Below are 22,906 nucleotides of genomic sequence, written 5' to 3'. Positions count from 1 at the left end.
ATGAAATTTAGACCGAGAGGAACATGGCCATGTTTCCACTCAACATAGTTCCTCTTATTTTGTTTCTAGCCAGGCAGGGATTGAAAGTCGCACAGAGAGGAACATGGCTATGTTTCCACACAACATAGTGCCTTTCCTTTGGTTCTCAGGCATGGAGTGATGAAATTTAGACCGAGAGGAACATGGCCATGTTTCCACTCAACATAGTTCCTCTTATTTTGTTTCTAGCCAGGCAGGGATTGAAAGTCGCACAGAGAGGAACATGGCCATGTTTCCACTCAACATAGTTCCTCTTATTTTGTTTCTAGCCAGGCAGGGATTGAAAGTCATACAGAGAGGAACATGGCCATGTTTCCACTCAACATAGTTCCTCTTATTTTGTTTCTAGCCTGGCAGGGATTGAAAGTCGAACATAGAGGAACATGGCTATGTTTCTACACAACATAGTGCCTTTCCTTTGGTTACTAGCCAGGCAGGGATTGAAAGTCATACAGAGAGGAACATGGCTATGTTTCCTCACAGAGGGAGGGGAGGGTTGGCATTTCAAATGCTAATCTACCTCCTATTCAAAGGACATTGCTATGCACACACACACACACCCCCCCCCCCACTTCCAGGGCCTGAACTGCATGGCTAAATTCCTCAGTCAGCAGAGGCTGTGAGTATGAGACTTTAAAACATTGTTTGTGATGGCCTCTCTTTTTTTATCTTTCCTTCTTCTCAGGCATGGAGTGATGAAATTTAGACAGAGAGGAACATGGCCATGTTTCCACTCAACATAGTGCCTTTCCTTTGGTTACTAGCCAGGCAGGGATTGAAAGTCATACAGAGAGGAACATGGCTATGTTTCCTCACAGAGGGAGGGGAGGGTTGGCATTGCAGCAGTGGTTGTAATGGCCTTTCTTTTTTTATCTTTCCTTCTTCTCAGGCATGGAAGGATAAAATTTAGACAGAGAGGAACATGCCTATGTTTCAACACAACACAGTGTCTTCCATTTTTTTTGTAGCAAGGCAGGGATTGAAAGTCACACAGAGAGGAACATGGCTATGTTTCCTCACAGAGGGAGGGGAGGGTTGGCATTTCAAATGCTAATCTTCCTTCCTATTCAAAGGACATTTCTATGCACACACACCCCCCCCCCCACTTCCAGGGCCTGAACTGCATGGCTAAATTCTGCAGTCAGCAGAGGCTGTGAGTATGAGACTTTAAAGCAGTGTTTGTGATGGCCATTCTTTTTTTAACTTTCCTTCTTCTCAGGCATGGAGGGATGAAATTTAGACAGAGAGGAACATGGCCATGTTTCCACACAACATGGTGCCTTTCCTTTGGTTACTAGCCAGGCAGGGATTGAAAGTCATACAGAGAGGAACATGGCCATGTTTCCACTCAACATAGTTCCTCTTATTTTGTTTCTAGCCAGGCAGGGATTGAAAGTCGCACAGAGAGGAACATGGCTATGTTTCCACACAACATAGTGCCTTTCCTTTGGTTCTCAGGCATGGAGTGATGAAATTTAGACCGAGAGGAACATGGCCATGTTTCCACTCAACATAGTTCCTCTTATTTTGTTTCTAGCCAGGCAGGGATTGAAAGTCGCACAGAGAGGAACATGGCCATGTTTCCACTCAACATAGTTCCTCTTATTTTGTTTCTAGCCAGGCAGGGATTGAAAGTCGCACAGAGAGGAACATGGCTATGTTTCCACACAACATAGTGCCTTTCCTTTGGTTACTAGCCAGGCAGGGATTGAAAGTCAGACAGAGAGGAAAATGGCTATGCAATCCCCTTCCTCCTACACCAGGTCCAAAATTCCTTGATTGCATTAATTATTACAAGTAATTCTTTATCAGTATTTTTGAAAACCAAATCATATTAAGTAATTGTAATTTTTTCATCACTGAATTTACCGAATTTCATTCAAATTATTTAAATTTTAATAATTTAAGATATTTAATGAAATTTTAAAATTTTTAAAAATTTTAAATTTTTTTTTTCACATTTTATACTTTCAGAAACTTACTCTGCGAGACAAATTGCATCACTCACCCCCGCGGAGAGGCTTTGTTTAATTAGGAGGAAAACGGGGAGGTCGCATTATGAATTGTTGGGTCGCGAATTGATGGAAACCTCTAGGAAAAATGTGGAGAGTCTTCTGGAAAACAGTAATGAGCATTTTAAGGAAGAAATGCAATGGAAAAAGTTGTATCTAGAGGAAACGAGGTCTAACTTCAAGGAGTTAATAGGTGTTTTAAAAGAGTTTACCAATACATACAAGGAGGAGTGTGCAAAGAGAGAGTCTAAGCCAGTCAGGATTGTTAGACGTGTGAAGAGAAAGGTTGCTGAAAATGTACAAAGCAAAGAACAACATCTTCCTACAAATGAATTAGATGAAGGCCCAGTAGAAAACAAAACTTCACAGTGTTCACAAGAGCAAGCAGTCAACCCCGGGCCAAGTAATGCCTTGGAAATTTCTAGAAAATTCCGGGCTCCAAGAGTAATTAAGAAGCCTGTACCTTTTTCACCATGATTAAAGTAATCACATTACTATTAGTAACTGCATGTCAATAATTTTTGGATTTAAGCTTTAAAAATTGGTAGTGCATAGGTAGTCGCATAGGTGTTGTGCTATCTTTTTGTGCTATTCTTTTCTGCTGTAGGATTTTGATGTTTTATGTTTGGTTTTATGAACACTTCAATTAGAGCAAAAGAAGCGGAATGTAGAGAAAACTGTTTTACCTATTTATATGCACTGGAAATAAATCACAATGTTGGTGAAACTTTTACAGGAAAAAATTATTAACTTTATTACACAACTGCATCATTAATATTTTTAATGAAACAAGAAGTATATACATTTGTATTGGTACCAAGCAGGTATCAATGCTTCTGTGCATTGAAATGTGCATATGTTTACATCATATTCTTGGCATGTTTCACCCTGTCAAACCACTGAAATAGTTTTATGTAGAAATATGGAGGCATATACATAACAAGAAGCATTTGTAATGTAACAAGGTCTGTCACATGTCTTTACCTGAGATTGACATAGACTGTTGTACATAGTAGTGTTCAACAAATATTACAATGATAGGAGAAAGAACTAAAACATTGTGGGTGTAAGAAGGCCAGTAACATGACTTAACCAGACATTGACACAGTTTGATCATAACACGAAATCTACCACCACTGTTAGACATATATAAACTTTGGCTTGGCATAGAGGTAGTGCTGTCAGTGTGTGCACTATGCAAAGTGCTCCACAACTCTTACGTTTACAGCAACATAACTAATTAAAACCTTGATCTAGAAAACATGTCTTCGCCACACATTGCCAAAGTTCCATTAGAACAAGAAATCCACCACCTCTGGTAGACATATGTAAACATTGGCTATTCATAGAGGTAGTGCTGTCACTGTGTGCACTATGCAAAGTGCTCCTCAAATCTTACATTTATAGCATAATAACTAACTAAAAACCTTGCTCTTGAATAAATGTCTGGTCCACAAAGTGCAGTAGTGCTTTTAAAAATTCGCTTGGCATAGAACTAGTTTTGTCACTGTGTGAACTGTCCAAAGTGCTACACGAATATTGCGTTAATAGCAACATTTCTTAAAACTTGGTGTAGAATCAAGGTCTGTGACTTGTCTTAACCAGACATTGCCACAGGATTATCATATTAAGAAATCTACCATCTATGATAGACATATGTAAACATTACCTTGGCATAGAAGTATTGCACTCAATGTGAGCCCTATCCAAAGTGCTTACAGTTCTTAGGTTGGTAGCAAAACAAGTAAATAAAGCCTTGTTCTGGAAACAAGGTGTCAGACATGTCTTCACCAGACATTGCCACACTAAGATAAGAACAAGAAATCTGCCACCTCTGTTACACATATATAAACATTGGCTTGGCATAGAGGTAGTGCTGTCACTGTGTGCACTATGCAAAGTGCTCCACAAATCTTACATTTATAACAATGTAACTAACTAAAACCTTGCTCTTGAAAAAATGTCTTCGGCACACATTGTCAAAGTTTAATTAGAAAAAGAAATCTACCACCTCTGGTAGACATAGTGCAAAATCATACGTTGTTAGCAAACTAAGTAAATGAAACCTTGCTTTGGAAACAAGGTCTGTGACATGTCCTAACCAGACATTGGCACAGTTTGATCAGAACAAGAAATCTACCACCTCTGGTAGACATAGTGCATCAGTGCTTAATAACATTGGCTTGGCATAGAGGTAGAGCAGTCACTGTGAACACTATCCAAAGTGCAAACTTTTTGTAAGTGAAATAACATTGCAAACCATAAAACCTCTAAACTACTGTCAACACTAACAACTTAAGATAACATAACTACCTAACATAACTTTTGGGTAACATATCAACAACATAACCAGAATAAAATTTTCAGTTTGCCATACTGGCCAGAGTGTGGGCAGCAAACCAGATCTTGAGGTTGTCTACTTCCTCCTGTAACTTTCTGACTGTGGAGAACAGAAGAAAATTAACAATTAAGTACTCGCCAACCCATCGCGTTATATTCAACATGCAATAATGGCTATGGGTAAACAATACGTACAAGTTTCAGGGGAAGGCAACAATGCAATATGTTCCTCAAGAGCCTTGACCCTTTGCTCCAAAGTCATATCTGTGGCAATAATATAATAGTTAGTGTACTGCATTTGAATCAGCAATGTTTCATTCATTAATATTCTGTGCAGATTAATACTCACTGCTATTTCCAGGACTGGAAACCTGAGTCTCCATTGCAGCAACTCTTCTCTCCAAATCTGGAAAAGTCATACAATGTTATGATTAAACCGACACATATTAAAAAAAATAAAAACATAATTCAAATTTTTTAAAACAACATTGACAGCAAAACTGAACAAGTGGACATTCTGCAAGTCATGAAAGAGGTCATGCTGGCCTTGTTTTTTTGTTAAATGGAAGCCACTGTAGGTCAAGCAGTTTGGCAGTATCAGCATTTTGTAATGGATATTTTTCCCAATTATTAATGGCCAATGAAGACATTCCTCCCTCTGGCAGCAATGAGATGACAAAAGAGGAAGCATGCTTCCATGAGTCCATGGCAATGATAACCAGAAAGCAATTAGTGAACAATGAAAACAATTTGACCCATGTTGATGTATAATATACAATGTCTATTACATGTTACAATGGAATATATTCACACTACAATGTATCATTGTGGAGAAGTTTCACAAAGCAATGGTGACCTTTGTCCACTGCATAGGTAAGCCAGCAAAGGTGAGGAGTCATGCCATTTAAGCAATTAGTAATGGTTTAAATGTTGATTCTTGCAATCCCTGCCTTAGGCATATTTCAATTTAGTAATGTCATGTTGGCCCTAATCTGACCTTTATCAGGAATTGAAGGATTGGAAAATACAATAACAATGTAAAGTGATCCTATCAGGCCTACATGTATAATGTAATTACAAATAAAGAGACAACAGTACTAAACAATATTTATATAAATAGCAATATGCATACATGCACTAAAATGAAATGTTACCAAGGCAGTCCTTGCTTAAAATATGAACTAGTGCATTATTATGGACTGCAAAGTAATGATACATTAATTAAAAAACATTAATTAAAAAACATACCATTATCATCCTCCAAAGGAGGGATGGATGATGGGGCGGGAGAAGGTTGCTGCTCATCACTGAAATCTACATAGAAATGATATTCATGAGTTTGATCAAAAGGAAAGGAAATAACTTCACATTTCTTGAATACATAATGCATGCTATCTACAAGATAGTACATAAAATTATAAGTATGATTACCATCTTATATTTTACACAGCCAATGTAATTTGACATAACCTATTATGTATTACACCTCTTTTTTTGGAAATTTAATATACACTCAAAAATACACTCACATATATGTTAATGTTAAACTTCTGAATACAGGAACATTGTTGTCAGTTAATATTGCAATGAATGTATATGTTATTTCTAATTAATAATCTAGGATTTAATTTTTGGTTTATTTGTAAATTTAACAACTTAAACAGAAGGACAACTTACCCAAGTCTCCCTCAGGAAGTTGCTCAGGAGCCCTGGGAGGAGGTGGAGATGCATTCCTCCCTGCATTGTAAGAAATTTTGTTGGGGTTTATGTTTGTTTTTCAATTAAGGCATTTTTTATAATTATAAATAAATCTGCATAGGCCGTGACTATGTGACCCATTTGCTATGTTGTCCTCTAATTGGAGGAAAAGACAGCAAATGACATGTCTATGTTTCCTAATAAATGTAGGGACAGCATGTGAAATGTATTTAATGGTCTGTGGTTTTATTTAAAAACATACTGTAATCTAGTGATGTCTTTAGTACAGTAATAAGTATAATTGAAGATATCAATAGGAATGGTAAGTTGAATTACAATATTAGTAATGAAAATAATAATAATAATAATAATAATAATAATATTAAGTAGATGAGCTTAAATCATGTGCTTGGTAAAAGCATATTCAATTTTCAAAAATGATTTAATAACGTATTATTTTAAACATTATTGATCCAAACCATGTGTATGTGATCTACATCAATACATCAGTGTAAATTTAAAGCCCCAAGGAAAATTATTTCAATGTAGTAAAAGAAATGAAATTAGCTGAAGTAGAAGTAATAAAATTAAATTTGAACTTCTACTTCAATTTAGGATAAGTTAAAAATTGTTATTAATTAACGGTAAATATTATTAAAAAAATTACCTGCAGGGAATCTCTCCCTTGGATGAGGTCTCCCCGCAATTTCCCATAATTCCCTCATTTTTAGAAAATGAGGGAATTTTTGCAGCTCCGAGGGTGGAGGGTCTTGCCCATAGCGATCTAAAAGGGCATAAAATGCCCCTTTGAGATACTTAAATTTTCTTCTGGCCATGTGCGCGTCCCGCACATAGCCTCCCTTTTCCCTCAGCCCAGCAGCCACTCTACGGGAAATGTGTATATTTTTCCGTGGAGTGGACTGCATGAGCTGGGGCACCACTTGCAGGGTATCTCTAAGGATACCCAGCATGAGCTCTACCTCCTCCGTCCTCCAATACATGAACCGCCTCACTCCTTCAGCTGCCATCTTCACTACCCACAAGTCCAGACCCTGGAAACAGGCCCTTATATACTCCCCAGGGGAAACAGCAGGAGGTAGCCGAAAAGGCAATATTTAATGTGTAATGGGGCAACTTCGCCTTGCAGCGCTGGCTGGGAGGAAAGAATTGTTATGATGTTGGTGCTCCTACTTCCAGGAGAATTAATTGCTGCAAAACAGATTATAAAGGCTCTTGAAAGTGCAGAATATCAAGCTATTAATTAAACACATATTGGAATGGTGCAAACGGGTGCGCTGCTGTTAAAGTAGGGTTCATGAAAGTCCAAAGAAATATGTATGAGGCGCTTCATCCCATAAGAGATTAAGCGACCAGTGACCCGTTGCATTCCAACAGAGAAGAGTGTGTGTAACCAATAGCAAAGCGCGGCGCTTGCTGGCTTTTTGCCGCGAGGGACATGATGCGTTTGAAAGGAGAGGAGAGGTGCTCTGCAAGCATGGAGGGGTGTGTGGTTGAATAGATATATGTTGACATGTACATGTGGTCTACTAGTCCTTATTAAAACTATTGAGAAAGTATGGATAACTCTTACTGCAATGTGTAACAGCTGTAAATAAATGTGTAGTTCAATGAAGTTAGACAACTTGCAATTTCGAACATAACTTTATTTTCATAACCACAAATATGTGAAAATGCACTATACAAGGAGATTGTCATAGGCAACACCTGAAATATTTTTTTGCTTAAGTAAATTAAAATATAAGAAATTTAACTCTTCAGACAACTTGCGATTACAAACATAACATTATTTTCATGACCAGCAATATATGAAAAAGCACTATACGAGGAGATTATCATGGACAGCACATAAAATGGTTTTTTGTTTAATTAAACTGTAATGAAACATTTTTAATACTTTGAACGATGTTATGAATTAAAATACTCCACAAAGGCATCTCTAATCCTCTCCCCCTTTTCCCTCTCCTGTTGATCAGTCATATAAGTAGTTGGGTCAATGACATATGTCTCAGGAGAAGTGTTTTGTCCCAGTAGGACATCTCCATTGCTCTCTATTATGTTATGCAGAATACAGCAAGTTAAAATGGCAGAAGGTAAATTTTCAAGAGACAGGTCTAGACCTTTAAGCAGTGCTTGAAATCTAGATTTCAAACGCCCAAATGATCTTTCAACCACGATCCTCGCTCGAGATAATCTCTTATTATAAACTCCCTCCCTCCTGGAATGCCCGATCTTAAACGGAATGAGCAAGAAAGGCTTTATGGGATATCCACCATCGCCCAAAAGAAGCGGCCCGACCTGTTGACCTTTAATTGTCAAAGTCGGACAACCGGGAACATACAGTCCAGCTTTTAATGCGTGGTAGATAGGGGATTCCTGCAGGACATGACTGTCGTGATTTGTTCCTGCATGTCCACAGAAAAGATCAATAAATCTTCCAGTGTGATCACATGTTGCCTGTAGAATCATGGAGTGTTGCTGTTTACGATTTATGTACTGCGGTCCCTCGTGAGCAGGTGCCTTAATCGTGATGTGGCATCCGTCAATTGCTCCAATCACCTGGGGAAACCCCAGCGCTTCAAAGCCAGATATATTCTGTGATTGCAAAATAGACCATAAATATAACATTAGTAATATAATAATCACGGTACATGTTTTAAATCATCTAAAATAAAATATTTAAGCAGATAGATAGATGGATAGATAGATGGATGGATAAAAAGACACAACGACAGGCAGGCAGGCAGTTAGAGATACTAGCTGAGACATTTACAGACTAGCTGAGACAATGACAGACTTGTAGATAGATAGATAGATAGATAGATAGATAGATAGATAGATAGATAGATAGACAGACATTTAAGTAGATAGATGGATGGATGGAAGGATGGATGGATAGATGGATGGATGGATGGATGGATGGATGGATGGATGGTTAGAAAGACATAAGGATAGATAGTCAGACAGACAGAGAGACTAGCTGAGATATTGAGATGAATGGAAAGATAGATAGATAGATAGACAAACCTTTCTATAGTCTCCTAGATAGACAGCCCTCCGCAGTAGAACCATTTCCATACACAGGAACACCTCAATGATAGCCTTGTATGCTGTTGACTTTCCAACACCGAAAAAAGTTCCAACTGTGGCATATGAGCCACCATGTGCCAGGTACAATATGGCCATGGCAATTTGCTTTTCTACAGGAACTGCCTTACGAAACCGTGTGTTTTGCCGAGAAAGATGGGGACGCAGCTCGTCAGCAATCATTTTGAAAACCGCGCGTGGCATTCTGAAGAACTTCTTCCAATTAGAGTCAGACCAGACAGTTCTAGCATACACGTTCCAGTGAACATCAGTCTTGGGGTATATCCACCACCTCCTAGCCATCGGTTGAAAGCAGTTCTGGGCGCCTTGCCGAAAGAAATGAAGCATTTCATCCAAAATTAAAATATAACTTCTCATTTCTGCAGCATGCTCCCCGCTGTCACACAATGTCAAAACAGCTCCGCATTGGACCATGAGTTTCTCAATAAGCAATGTGATCAATGAAAACATATACTCAAATTTCTGACGACGATCCATGATTGCTGAGATCTCGAGCAAAGGTAAACCAGGTACCAGTGGGAGGGGAAGGAGGGAAATGTATATAAGGCTAACAGCGCTTATGACGTTTGATCGATTAAGCGCCCTGATTGGTCCACTTTTTAAAAAAAACCGCCAAAAATAAATCGTTTTACAAACGGTCAACACATGTGGAAACAATGCCAAAAGATAAATCGCTTCCAAATAATCCGGTTTAAGCTTACGTCATTCTGACGTACTATTGATTGACAGCTCCAAATAAGGTATGGAGGAGAAAAACCGCTTTATTTTAACACCGATTTCATGCCAAGTAGGAACGCTTGCAGGTAAATACATCGATTTAAATTGCCAGATGGGCACGATAAAAAAAGCGGTTCGGAAAGCAGGATAAGAACAGTGTTTTTTTGAATCGATTTTATTAAAACCGTTTTATCTTAAACCGTTTCAAATCTTAAGTGAGAACACCCCGTTAGCCGAGTATGTATCTTACAGTTATCTCTCTGTACATTCCAAGCAAGCAAGCAAATGTAATGCCAAGCAAATGTAATGCCAAAAAGACAATGTAGGACATAATGCTGTTTCGCTTTTGTGATTGGCTTACGCTAGGAAAAGTAGAGTTAGAAGGGCATAAAAGAAGATGGCAAGAGGCCCTCGGGGCTGCAGTTTTGATAACGCCCACCTTGCTGTGTGTGCGTGCTGCTGCCCTTGGCCAAGAGAATAAAGCGTTTTTATCCTAGCCAGTTCGGTCTCTTTGACTCTGCTTGTCCACTGGCAGGCCACGGGCCTTCGGGTTCGTGGATTTGGGGTTCACCCGCTACAATAGCTTTCCTCGGGTGCATCCTCACTGCAGAAATAATCTGGTTTGACACCACTTTAACTGCCATGGCTCAATGCTATGGAATTCTGGGAAGTGTACTTAAGTGGAGCACCAGACCGCTCTGACAGGAGGCTAAATGTCCCTCACAAAACTACAAATCTCAGAAATGCATAGCACTGGGCCATGGCAGTTGAAGTGGAGTCAAACCGGAGTATTTCTTCAGTATGGGTGAGGCCTACACTGCAGAATGAATGCACTTTGACACTGCTTTAACTGCCATGGTTCTCTCTCTTTCTCTGGTCCAAAACACACTGTAGAAATAATCCAGTTTGAGACTGCTCGATACTAGGGAATCCACGGAGTTATAGTTGATTGTGTGATCAGGGCTCGTTGATAGAGAAGGCTAAATGTCTCATAGAATTACAATTCCCAGAATTCCCTAGCATTGAGCCTGGGCAGCTACGCGGTCTCCAACTGGATTATTTCTACCATGTGTTTCAGACCTCTCTCTCTCATTTGCTTCTTTCCTCCTGCCCTGCTTTCCCTTGCTGTCTCCTATCAAGCATCCTTTGACATTTCTCCTGCTCTTCACCAACGCCGATATCAAAAGATGATTTATGCAACTCCAATCCGAAGCCATTCTGGACCCAACCATGCGAATTCACGTTATTATGTGATAGATTATCACACTCAATTGCTGTCTATGGGAAGTCATTCCGAGCCCAATCCTAAATCAATCCATAGTCACTCCTGATGTAGGTGAATTCAGTGAACTAGTGAGTTCACAAATATTTTTCCAAGCACAATTCGAATCCAATTCGAATTGGTTTTGGTGTGGAATGCAACTTTGTTTCGGTCCTGGTACACCCCCCCCTCCACAACCTCCAAGGTGCCATATTTCCTATGATGCCGTGCTGCAATTTTGCACCATTTGTTTCTGGTACTCTTGCCTATGTTTTCCCCCTCTGTCCTTCTGCTTCCTCCTCTTCCTCTTCCTCCCTCCTCTGTCACCCCAATCAGGGATGTAGCCAAGGGAAGGGGGTCCAGTCCGTGGGGTCAGGAGCCCCCCTTCCATTAGATATAATGAATGGTGTGTGCCACAGCACCGCCATGCCCAAGCCCCATTATAATGGTGGCACTTAGTCTGGACCCCCCCTTCCCAAATCCTGGCTATGTGCCTGCCCCAATCCTCCCTCTGCTTGCACCCTCCGTTCTTCTGCTTCCTCCTCCTCCTCTTTCTCCCTCCTCTGTCACCCCATCTTGCCTCCGTTTGAGCCCTCTGTTCTTCTCCTTCCTCCTCCTCCTCTTCCTCCCTCTTCTGTCACCCTGATCTTCCCTCTGTTTGCACCCTCCATTCTTCTGCTTTGCCTCAGGAATTACCACAATAATGCTCTTCATGTGAGATAATTAATCACGTGAATTGGCTTGGATTCAAATTGAATCTAATTCCCCTTCCCTTTAGGATGGCTTTGGATTGGAGTTCCAATTTTCATGTGTGATAAATTCCCACATCTTTCTCACCTTTTGCTCTGGCCTTTTGAACAGAGTGACCAGACGTCCTCCTCACAGCAAAGGAGGACAACAGGCACCGCAAAATTCAGGACATTCAAGAAAAATGGAAGGCATGACCAAATTAAAGCTTAAAAACGCTCGTACAAATATAAATCCATGCTTCTTCTTATGTCCTTCAAAATGGAGGACATTTTGGAATCCCTCCTGAGCAGAAGGCTGAATTGTAGGATGTTGTAACGGACCCCCTCTATTTAGATGGTTGGCACATGAGCTTTTCTTATCCCACCGCTACTGTCTATTACGCTGCCACCAATTATGTAACGGATGTCCAACCCACAAGCCTTCTTTTCCTATGGCAAGCACCTGGGACTTCGGTTATCCCACTGTTGCCACACAATTATGTATTAAGAACCCCCTTTCCCCTAGCAGGTTCTCTTATCTCATATAGTAGCGTGGAGCTGATATGGATGACTGACAAGCTTTTATGTAAACCAAAATATAAACTTTATTAAACAGAACGGTTGGACATTTTATTCATGAACTGAATGATATTATGTAACTTCTAGTTCAGGCACCGGTTACTTAGTTACACTTCTATTATTTCCCTTTTCCCCAGTTTCCCTTTCACTATACAGGTATTGGGACTTTCGTATCCCTTTTAGACAATTCCTTTTCCTATTTCAGCCACCAAGGCTAACAATATCTCTTATGATCTAATATAACCACAACCCTCTGTTAGAGTTTGGCTATTCTGAGCCTCTCTTTCCTAGACTCATCAACCTAATCCAGTCCCTCTCTGGACCTAGCAGTTCCCCTAACTAACACTATCCCGCAGGATATTCTACTCCAGGCACTCTCTTTTCTAGGGCCCTGGCAGTATAATGGTAGGGAGCCTTTTCCCATTCAGACTCTACCCCTAACCATCTTTCTCTAACCCCTGAAAACCCTTCTTCTCTGGGTTCCAGGTCCTAATGCCTCAACATTCCAACCCCCAACTGAACCTTCTACTGCCTGAGTCCCAACTGTCAGTTCGGAATCTTCGAACGTTCCAGCCCACAGGCGATTGGCTGGGCCTCAGCTGCCTCCTGATTGGTCAGCTGGGCGTGCTCTCTGTTACAGATGTGTCCTGGAAAAAGAGGGCGTCTGGTTGCCCTGTGGAGGCACCAGCCCAGGCTGCATATCTGTTGTCGCTGTGCACTTTCAAGAAAAATGTAGGGTGTTGCCAGTTAAAAGCTGTAAACACTCCTATCAATGTAAATTCCTGTTTCTTAGTCCTGTTCAAAATGGAGGACATTGTGGAATTCCTGTTGGGCAGAAAGCTGAAATGTGGGACATGTCCTGCTATTTAGTTTCCCACCATTTCAGGAGCGCTTTTATCCACATCTCCTTCTCCTCCTCTTCCTCCTTCCCTCCTTTTCCACCCTCTCCATCCCTGAGGAAGTGCTCCCTCAGGGCCAGGGTGACCAGACATCCTCCTTTTCCAGGACGTGTCCTCCATTTTAACATCTTTTCCAGGAGGGATTCTAAAATGTCCTTCATGTTGAGCAGGACTAAGGACTTTATCACACCTGAGGAATTTCTCTTAATTTCGAATGAAAAGAAAGTGGGGTCAGAACGCATTCACATGAATTTGCAAGTTCAGAGAATTTACGTGAATGTAAATTGCGTTTGAACTGGCTTCCCGTTGCCCGAAAATAGCATGCCATTGCCCAAATTTACGTGTGGTAGTTTATAATGCAATAACGTGAAACCCCATGATTGCATTCGGACTGACTTTCCATTGCCCAAATTTGCATGTGGTAGTTTATCACACAATAACGTGAAACCCCATGATTGCGTTCAGATTGCCATTGGATTATACTTCCAATCTCCCTTGTCTGATAAACTCCATAGAAATGAATCGCATGTGATAACATATTCACATTATGACGTGAATCTGCATCATTGGACCCGCAGTGACCCCGAAACTGAGCCGCAACATATCCAAAAAGCTCCTGCGTTTGTCTTCTTTCTCCCCACCAACCAGTCCCTTCTCTCTCTCTCACTTCCAGGCTGGCTTCCATCCCTTCTCCTAGTGGAGCTCTCCATGAGGCTTGTGAGATGGCAATGGGGAAGAGGTAGTGGCTCACAGGACTTGAAGCACCAGCAGATATTTTTAAATGCCTGGACATTAAAATAATCTCCTCTCATGTCAGGGAAAAGGAGGACACATGGTAACCCTAGCATTAGTCCTTTCTCTCTTCCCTCAAGAGCAGACCTTTTGTCTAGCATTGTGTCCTGGAGGGAAATGCATGGGCCTTCAAGTTGACTTATGGCAGCCTCGTTAATTCCATAGGGTTTTCTTAAGAAAGGGATATTCAGAAGTGGTTTTGCTAGTTCCTTCCCCTGAAATATAACCTTCAGTACCAGGCATTCCTTGGCGGTCTCCCTTCCAAGTACTAACCAGGGCTGACCTTGCTTAGCTTCTAAAATCAAGTGCCTTTAAAGTATTTAGGCCCTCTCTGAGGGAAAACAATTCTGAGCTGGCAGCACTGGTGGAGTTTGAAGGAAAACAGTGCACTGGATCAGATTGCATCAGTGTTGCCAGATGTGGATCATCCCAGGCCCTGAGGCTTCTCGATCCAAAACTGAGACCAAGGAACATCCCCCTGAAGCACTATGCATTTCAAGTACCAATCACAGTTGCTTACAGCTTGACATTCAAACACACTTATACCCATGTCCATATGGTTATTGTTTTTGTATGGAAATTAAGAAAGAAACCTTAAGTAAAAGGGCTGTTCCTAGACCAGGGTGAAATGAGGGGATTCTCACTTCTTTAGAGAAATGGGATAAGGAATATCTCCTATTTGGTTCTAACTAGAAGATGGATACAAAGCATGGCGGAGGGTAAGATCTGGCACCACAACAAATGGGAAGGCCGGAGCAAAAGCAAAGTAAATACATAGATGCACGCATACACCAAGACTCTTTGCAAGTTGCACAGACAAATCCAGCATTACAAATTGTATGAAACTGGTGTAGCTGAGTTAGAGATTTGCACAAAGCCCTTTCCTCTTGGCTGCATCTGAGTCCACCAAAACCAGAGAGTCTGCACCCCAGTCTCCTGCCTGAAGATGAACCATTAAAAGTGGAGATTAGTCAGGACAGGGCCCTGAGATCTGGCAACCCTGTTCTCCACCTGTAATATCTAAGGAGAGATGGGGAAGGTGGATTGTTGGGGGCACACAGATGTGGATCTTTTCTCACTCTACACATAGTAATAGGATTCAGATATCACTTCAACTGCAATGCCCAGGGAGTGATGGGATTTGGAGTTTCATGAGGTATTTGGAACTCTCTGCCAGGGAGCTCTCACATTTCACCAAGTAGAGATGCCAGCGTGAAACACAGAGAGGGCTCCTGTACATTTAATGGTTGTGTAGAAGAAAGAGTTCAAGCAGGTGTTGCTTGATACCTAGTTGCATGACAACTTTCCCCTTCTTTGGTTTTTTAAATTTTATTTTACCAGGAAAGAATCCATTAAGGAGGAGAATTGAAAATTGCTCCAAAATATCTGTTTATTGGCATCTTGTTCGAATAGGTGATCCTTGAAAACGTACTCAGCCTAGTCAACTCTCTCAGCAGATTTCTTAAAGCAGGATTAAAAATTATAAATGAATTCCTGGGATTTCCTTGTTGGGGTTCACTGCCCCATGTCCTGGTACAGTTCTCCAATGTTATTTTTGATCATGTTGTCTAAATCATGGTCTTGTTGTATGTTGCTCATGGCTTAACTTACATATCCTTTTCAGCAGAAAAAAAACAAACTAGAATCTGCTCGGAGCTCAAAAGCTCATATGTGCAGTTCTATTTTATTATTTTTGCCTGAAGACCCGCAATACCTACCTTCTATATCTCCCTAAACTGCACCTCACCTTTCTCCTGTATTGACCACTAACCTTTCTGCCTGGAACTTTAGAATGTAGGGTTTTTATCATAGAGTTAGTAGCAATTCCTTTAAATCTGTGTATAACAAGTATGACTAAAAGGAAAGATGAGTGGCAACCAATTCTTGATTTTTGGGGGAAAAAAATTGGGTCTTTGGTATAATAATATACGGGGGTATTCTTGCTTATGAATACTAAGATAACATAGAGGCTGAGGATTTTGGACTCTAGAATGTATTAAATCAAGAGGAGTTGATGTTGAAGAGAAAACAAGAAAGAAAGAGGAATAATAGAGACTTAGGGCTCATTCACACTGGCGGCATTGCTCTGGAAGGAACTGGGCAAATTCAGGGGGGGGGGGGGGGGGGGCTCCCGAATCTCTCCGGAAGCAAGTGCTGACTAACAATCAGGAGCATTTTAACCCGAATGCCCTCTTGGAGAATTCGGGTTTAAGGTGAAAGTGCCTGGCTATCAATCAAAGTTAGTTCCGCAATGGTCACAGGTGACGTTTCCAGCACTCATTGGGGCATCAGAAGTGTGCTATCCGCCCCTCGTTTTTTTAAAGGCTTGGCACTGCTTGTCAAATTAAAAACCTCTGGTGTGTGTGTGTGTGTGTGTGTTGTGGGCATTGGGGTCAGTGTTCTAGGTTATGATCTGTGCTTGGCCCCATTTTCAACTCCAAAATTCAAGCTAATGCATCCAGTATCCCCACTCCTTGCCACCCCAGAATGCCTCATACACAGGTAATAATAATAATAATAATATCAATAATATTAATTCCTCACCTTGGAATGCCAGAAAAGGATTCATTTTTTTGTTTTTTTTTTGCTCTCCCTTGGCTACCCCCGAATTCCTAGCAAAATCTGTATCAATTTGTCAATTTACATAACTGGAAAGAGAAGCATTACATTTGATTGGTAACATTCATTGGCAATCCAGCAGTCATTCCAAAGGAAATAATAGGCTCCCCTAGCAAAAGCTGTATCACTTTGCCAAGTTGCAACATTACATTCGATTTGTAACATTCATTGGCAATCCAGCAGTCATTCCAAAGGAAAGAATATGCGCATAGACAGTCAAAAATAATTTAAAAAAATAAACATCAAAGGGAAAAGGTCACTGATGGATAGGAGAGGCTTTTCTTGCTCCCCCCCCCACCAGCCCTGAACTGACTCTTGCTCCTGCTCACAATCTATCGATATATATTGGCAAGAACATGTGCATTTTTTTTGCCAAAAATAATTTTAAAAAATAAAAAGGGGGGAAGATGCCTGATGGGAGCTCCGTTCGTGCCCTGCCTTTGACCTGACCTGAACTGACCCTTTCCCTCCTGCTAGAGGAGCTTTGCCATTGCCTTCCACTGAGGCTGAGAGAGAGTGACCTGTCAGTTCCAACTGACCCATGGAATCAATTGGGAATAAAAGGGAAATGCAACGCAGGCATTCTGACTGTAGCATCCTCATATAACACTAATAATAATAATAATAATCCAGGAGCAAGAAGAAATAAAGCACAAGCAAACACACATACATGTCACCCAAAAAAATCATGCACATAAATAAAAAAGCGGCTGCTTCTGCTGCATCCATTTCCCACACCCCCCAGCTTAGCCCCACAGCCCTATTTCCCTGGGCAATCCTCCTCCTCCTCTTTCCTTCCGACCTCCCCCTCCCAAGCTGCCCTGGCTCCTTCATCCTCCTCCTCCTGCTCCGTTAAAGAATGCCCTCCATGGCTCCCTTCTTCCCAGGGCTCCTTCCTCCTCCTCCTCCTCCTTTTCCTCCCCCTCCCCTCAGATGAGGGGAGGGAATGCTTTGCCCTCTGCCCGCCCTCCGTCCCTAATCTGTCCCTGAATTTGCCCCGAACATGATCAAGGGCAAGTTCATATTTTGCAGAACCCAGGTCTTTTGGGAAAAGACGGATTTTAGCCCGAATCTGGATAGCCCGCGCTAAGGGGCATTTCCTTGTGCAAGCCTCAACATGGATTGTGACGGAATCGGATCCAATATGAACTTCACGTGGAAGAATCGATTTCAAAACCAGTGTAAAAGGTAATGTGAATGGCCCCTTAATTATATAGCACGTGGGAATTATACTACTACTATTCTCCCTCCTACTAGTAAGAGAGAAAAGCTAAAACACATATGGGAAACTCTAGAAGAATACAGTACTTAATAAATCTAGAAGCTCTGTCACCCTATGTACACTTAATTGTGATGGGTGACTTTAATGCCAGAATTGGAGCTAACAACGAGGAACTTTTCTCTTCTCGCTCCTGGCATCTATATGATGGAGGGTCATATATTAAACACTAGGAGACACTCAAAAGACATTGGGATCAACTATGCAGGGATAAATCTCTTTCAAATGGTGGAACGCCTATCTCTTAGAATTTTAAATGGCATCCAAAATTTGAACAGCTCAGATAATTTACATACATCTCTGGAAGAGGAAGCAGCACAATAGATTATGCTATAGTTTCCAACTCTTTGTATAAACAAGTAATTATATTCTCCTTAGCAGATATACTATCATCCTCTACCCAATCTGTGAGTCGGTTGTTTAGAAATCTACCATACAATTTTACCACCACTGACAACAAGCTTATAGGCCGGTAATTAGTAGGCTCGCTTTTATCACCCTTTTTGTAAATTGGAATTATGATGGCTTGGGACCAGCTACTAGGCAGATGGGCCATTCTGTTGATATGAGTGAATAGAGTTGCCAGTAGAAGTGGCCACCAGGTGCTATTCACTTTTAGTAATTGGGCATAATGTGGTTAAGCCATGGAGTTTTGCCCGGTTTCAGGCAAGAAATTAACCTTTTGACTTCCTGTTTAGTAACAGAGGGGCATTGTGGGGTGTCTAAGAATTTCAAAGAAGCTATACCTGATTCTCGTGCTGGTCCAGAGGTGTACTCCTTATGATGGAAAAATAGTGGAATAATAGTGGGGAAATAGTCTTCCCATGTATGTGTGGATATGTTGCATTGGGATGCTCTTTCAAAATTTCCCAGGGCACCTGTAATGATGGACCAAAACTGTTTGGTATTTCTTTCTAAAGAGGAAGCCAAGAGTGCCTGCCATTGCCTGTGATTCCTTTCTTTGTTCCTTTTAGCGTTCAAGGATTTATGATATTTTTTAATATAATAAGTCTCAGGTAAGATACAAATATTATCTCTCCGGTACTGAAGATATATTTTCCTCATTTTTAATTTGAGGGTTAAACATTCTCTATCCAAACATTTGGCAGTATCCTTATTCTTTTCCCTCTGGGCACGATTTTGAGTCTCCCTCATACTTTTGGTCAGCAATTCCAAGAGTATCAAGAAGTTTGCAAGGGTAACCTGTGCATCTTAGGTATCCATGATTGAGCTTTTAAGGCTACTACATACTGGGGAATTTAGGAGAGATTCAGTCTTATTACTAGTGCTATCTGACCATCTTAATCTTCTCTGCCTAGTGTCAATTTTTGTGTTATCAAGACATTTTTGGAGGCTGAGGAGAACTTCATTGGGAGCACTTACACATGCACCACCGATTTGATTAAATTGGTGACAGAAAAATTCCAGAAATTGGGTCTCCCACATGACCTTCTAGGTACTCTGAACTGGCCTAAGGCAAAACAGATTCTTATACAATGCATTAAAGACACTGATATGCAGTACTCATCATCTGCCACATGCTCTACCTGACCCCCAAATGGTTTGGGACTGTGCTTCAACCCAAAGGGGACAAAATATTTGGAAAATTTAACAATCTCCAAATATCAGTTGGCGTTCAGCAAAGGCCAATTCAATGTAATTCCTTCAGCTATGTTACTTCTCTGCCTGAGAATTCTAAATACCCCTCCTTAAAACTGCAAATCCCAGAATGCAACAGGAGGCAGCTAGAGCAGTTAAAGTGGAAAGTAGCACTATAAGAGTATAGTGTGATAAACACCTAATTCAGGGCAAATGAATGGGAACGAAAGAGTGTCTGATTCGGGATCTTGAGGATGGGAGGAGAAGTGCTCAAGGGGCTGGCCTGGGGGTGTCACCCTCTGTTCTCTTCCCTGCATTACCGGCGCCATTTTCTTCCGTTCACATAGCATTTCCCTGGTGGATTGGGAAGCAGGGTAAGATGATCGCACTACATTGAGCAAATGCAGTAAACACATTACTCCTCCTGCAACCTCCTCCCTGCTCCACATTCATAGACCAACGTGTGAGGAGACCCATTGAACACCATTTTAAACTTTTCTTTTTTCTTTTTTCACCTCTGCCTGAGTGCCTGAGCAGCAGATGGGCTTTGCAGTACATGCCTGCTTGATTGCCCCCCAGACAGCTCATGGAGAGATGGGGGAGGCAAAGGGATTTGGGGGGATTAGAGGCTCTTTCTCTCTTCCAGAGGAACTATGGGAAGACATAGAATAGCCTTGGATGCAAAGGGGTTTAGGACTAATAGTGGTTCTTTCTCTCTTCCAGAGGAACTATGTGAAGACACAGAATAGCCTTGGATGCAGAGAGGTTTAGGAGGAATAGTGGCTACTTCTCTCTTCCAGAGAATAGATTTGAGGGAAATAGAGGCTCCTTCTTCCTTTCCCGGAGGGGAAAAGTGCCTAAGCGACTGATTGGCTGTGATGTCAAGTGCACAGGCGCTTGATTGACAGCTGATTTAAATAAAAAGAGGTTCAGGAAGGGCAATGGGAACGAGGAGCAAAATAACCCCCTTCAAATTACCACAGGGAAAATACCAATGGGAATGAAAACAGGGGTAAAAAAAACCAGGTCTGTTTGCACCCGTTTTTAATGGGAACGATGGGTCAGATTTGAGTCAGAATCTGGGTCAGAATCGCAGCGAAATAAGCTGCTTTTTTTGCCCAGTGGGAATGGGGCCTAACTTACTTAAGGAGATGGAACAAGGAATAGTTAATTCAGCCTACTTGCTTCTGGGCAGAACGTAGCTGCGGAGCAGAGTGAAAGGTGAGCCCTGGGATGAAAGAAGGAAGGTAACTAAGAGGCTGAATAGACCGGCATAAAGAGCTGGCCTCAAGGTGGAGTAGGGATGTGACATCCACACATCGGCCACCCAGATGCTACCCCCACACACACACCGCCCACATGACATCCACCTGACCAGACAGCAGCCGGCATCACACCACGTCTTCAGCGCAGTACTTACACATGCTGCGCTGAAGAAGTGGCAAAAAGCCACCACCGCGGTTAGGGTGCCCTTTCTGCAGCACAAAAAGGAACCACATTTATGGCTCCTTTTTGCACAGCAGAATGCCAGATCGGGTAGTTGCTATGGCCCCAATCCAGCAATGAAATAAGCAGCTGCAGACCATACTTTAGGGGAGGTCTGTTCAGCCACTAAGTAACTTGAAAGATTCTACCCTCCTCCAAGTGTTTTCAAATTGTAGCAGTAAATGAAATAAACTTTGCAAATTGTACCAAGGTTCAGCTTTAATGGGAAAGGAGGAAAATCACTAAGCAACTCCATAAAAACACAGGCACACCCAGAGTCCTTGCTACAGTCAAGGAAATTGTACTTTAGCTTTAATAGCTGAGAAGGAGATTTCAGGCAGTCCTTTCCTTTTGCCTGCAGATGAGCCCCCCAGAACTGGGGAAATTGACCCCTCATCTGTTTGGAGACAACCCATGAAAACTGGAAAATCAAGGCCAAGCCCTGATATCTGGCACGCCTGGGTTAAAATGTTATGAGTTATTAGTTGGTTCTGAAGGACTTTAAGGCCAGGATTAAAATATGCTTAAATAGAACATACTTAGGTTTGCCATAAGTCAGGGCCTCCAAACAGGGACAAATGTAGGACAGATGTAGGGCAGATGTAGGATAACATTTTCAAATGTAGGACACATTTTTTTAAATGAAGGACACGCAAAAAAAGATGATTTTTTTAAAAAATGTTAATATAAATGCCTGTTTCTTAGGCATGATCAAAATGGAAGACATTTGGGCATTATTTCTAGACAGATGGCAGAAATGGACTTCCCTTTCTGGCCAAACACCCCAACCTCCATTCCAAAACACACACAACAGCACATTTGGGCATTTCACATGGCTTTACTTAACATGGCCTCTTGCATCAGAGGCTTATTCCATAACCAAACCCCTTGGGTTTAACACTTAGCATGGTTTAACATGGCTATGCATATTGAACATGTCAAGGTGGTTTCACAGTTCTTGCACCAAGTGTACTTCTCAGAAGTGTGTGTCAAGGGACTTTGGTTTTTCTTCACTGCACATGAGTTTGTAAAAATCACAGCAATTTACATTGGCCTTGCCTCAGAACCAAAAACACACAGAAAAGGCTTCTGAAACAGTACATGCATGCCTCTCAAGCTGACTCATATCATCATCATCATCATCATCATCATCACCACCACCACCACCACCACCACACTATCACTGTCAAAACAAGGGAAACTTGTTAGCATTAAAAGCACCCAAAACAAACTTTGGAAGGTGACACTCTCTCGGCTTCAGAAACAGTGCATGCATGCCTCTCAAGCTGACTCATATCATCATCATCATCATCATCATCATCATCATCACACTATCATTGTCAAAACAAGGGAAATTTATTAGCATTAATAGCACCCCCCCAAAAAAAACCACCTTGAGGCCTCTGGCCACTTACTCACCACCTCCTCCCCCTCTTCCTTTTCCTCTCCCTCCTCCTTCTCCTTCTCCCCATCTTCCATTCGCCGCGTGGCCTGGGGTGGACGGGGCGGAGGAGGTGGGTGGCGCGGTCGCGTGCAAGGCGGGGAGGGCGTCCGTGCGCAGGAGGCGCACCACCTCCACCTTCGGCTCCTCCACGCAGTCGCGCGGCCTGGGGAAGAGGGGGCTGAGGAGGAGGTGAGTGGCGCTCCCGCACACGGAGGCAAAGGTGGACGGAGGCAGCACCTCCTGCGCATGGGCGCACCACCCTCCCCACCTGCCCGCACGCCCCGCGGCT

At 41.9% G+C, this 22,906-nt stretch overlaps 1 long non-coding RNA gene across 1 annotated transcript; it reads right to left on the bottom strand.

The window, feature by feature from the left end:
* Positions 1–3,401: 3,401 nt before the first annotated feature.
* Positions 3,402–6,155, bottom strand: LOC149320888 (uncharacterized). The gene is made up of 5 exons (XR_016279490.1): positions 6,069–6,155; positions 5,640–5,705; positions 4,741–4,797; positions 4,587–4,655; positions 3,402–4,491 (listed from the first exon to the last, which is right to left on the bottom strand). It is a non-coding gene; the product is annotated as an uncharacterized LOC149320888 (long non-coding RNA).
* Positions 6,156–22,906: the final 16,751 nt, after the last annotated feature.

This window comes from Sceloporus occidentalis, unplaced genomic scaffold (genome assembly GCF_023333645.1).
Source record: "Sceloporus occidentalis isolate IW3139 unplaced genomic scaffold, rSceOcc1.0.p SCAF_1, whole genome shotgun sequence".
In the NCBI taxonomy this organism is placed as follows: domain Eukaryota; kingdom Metazoa; phylum Chordata; class Lepidosauria; order Squamata; family Phrynosomatidae; genus Sceloporus; species Sceloporus occidentalis.
The sequence above is the reverse complement of the archived record's forward strand: the minus strand, read 5'-3'. Positions and strand labels throughout refer to the sequence as shown.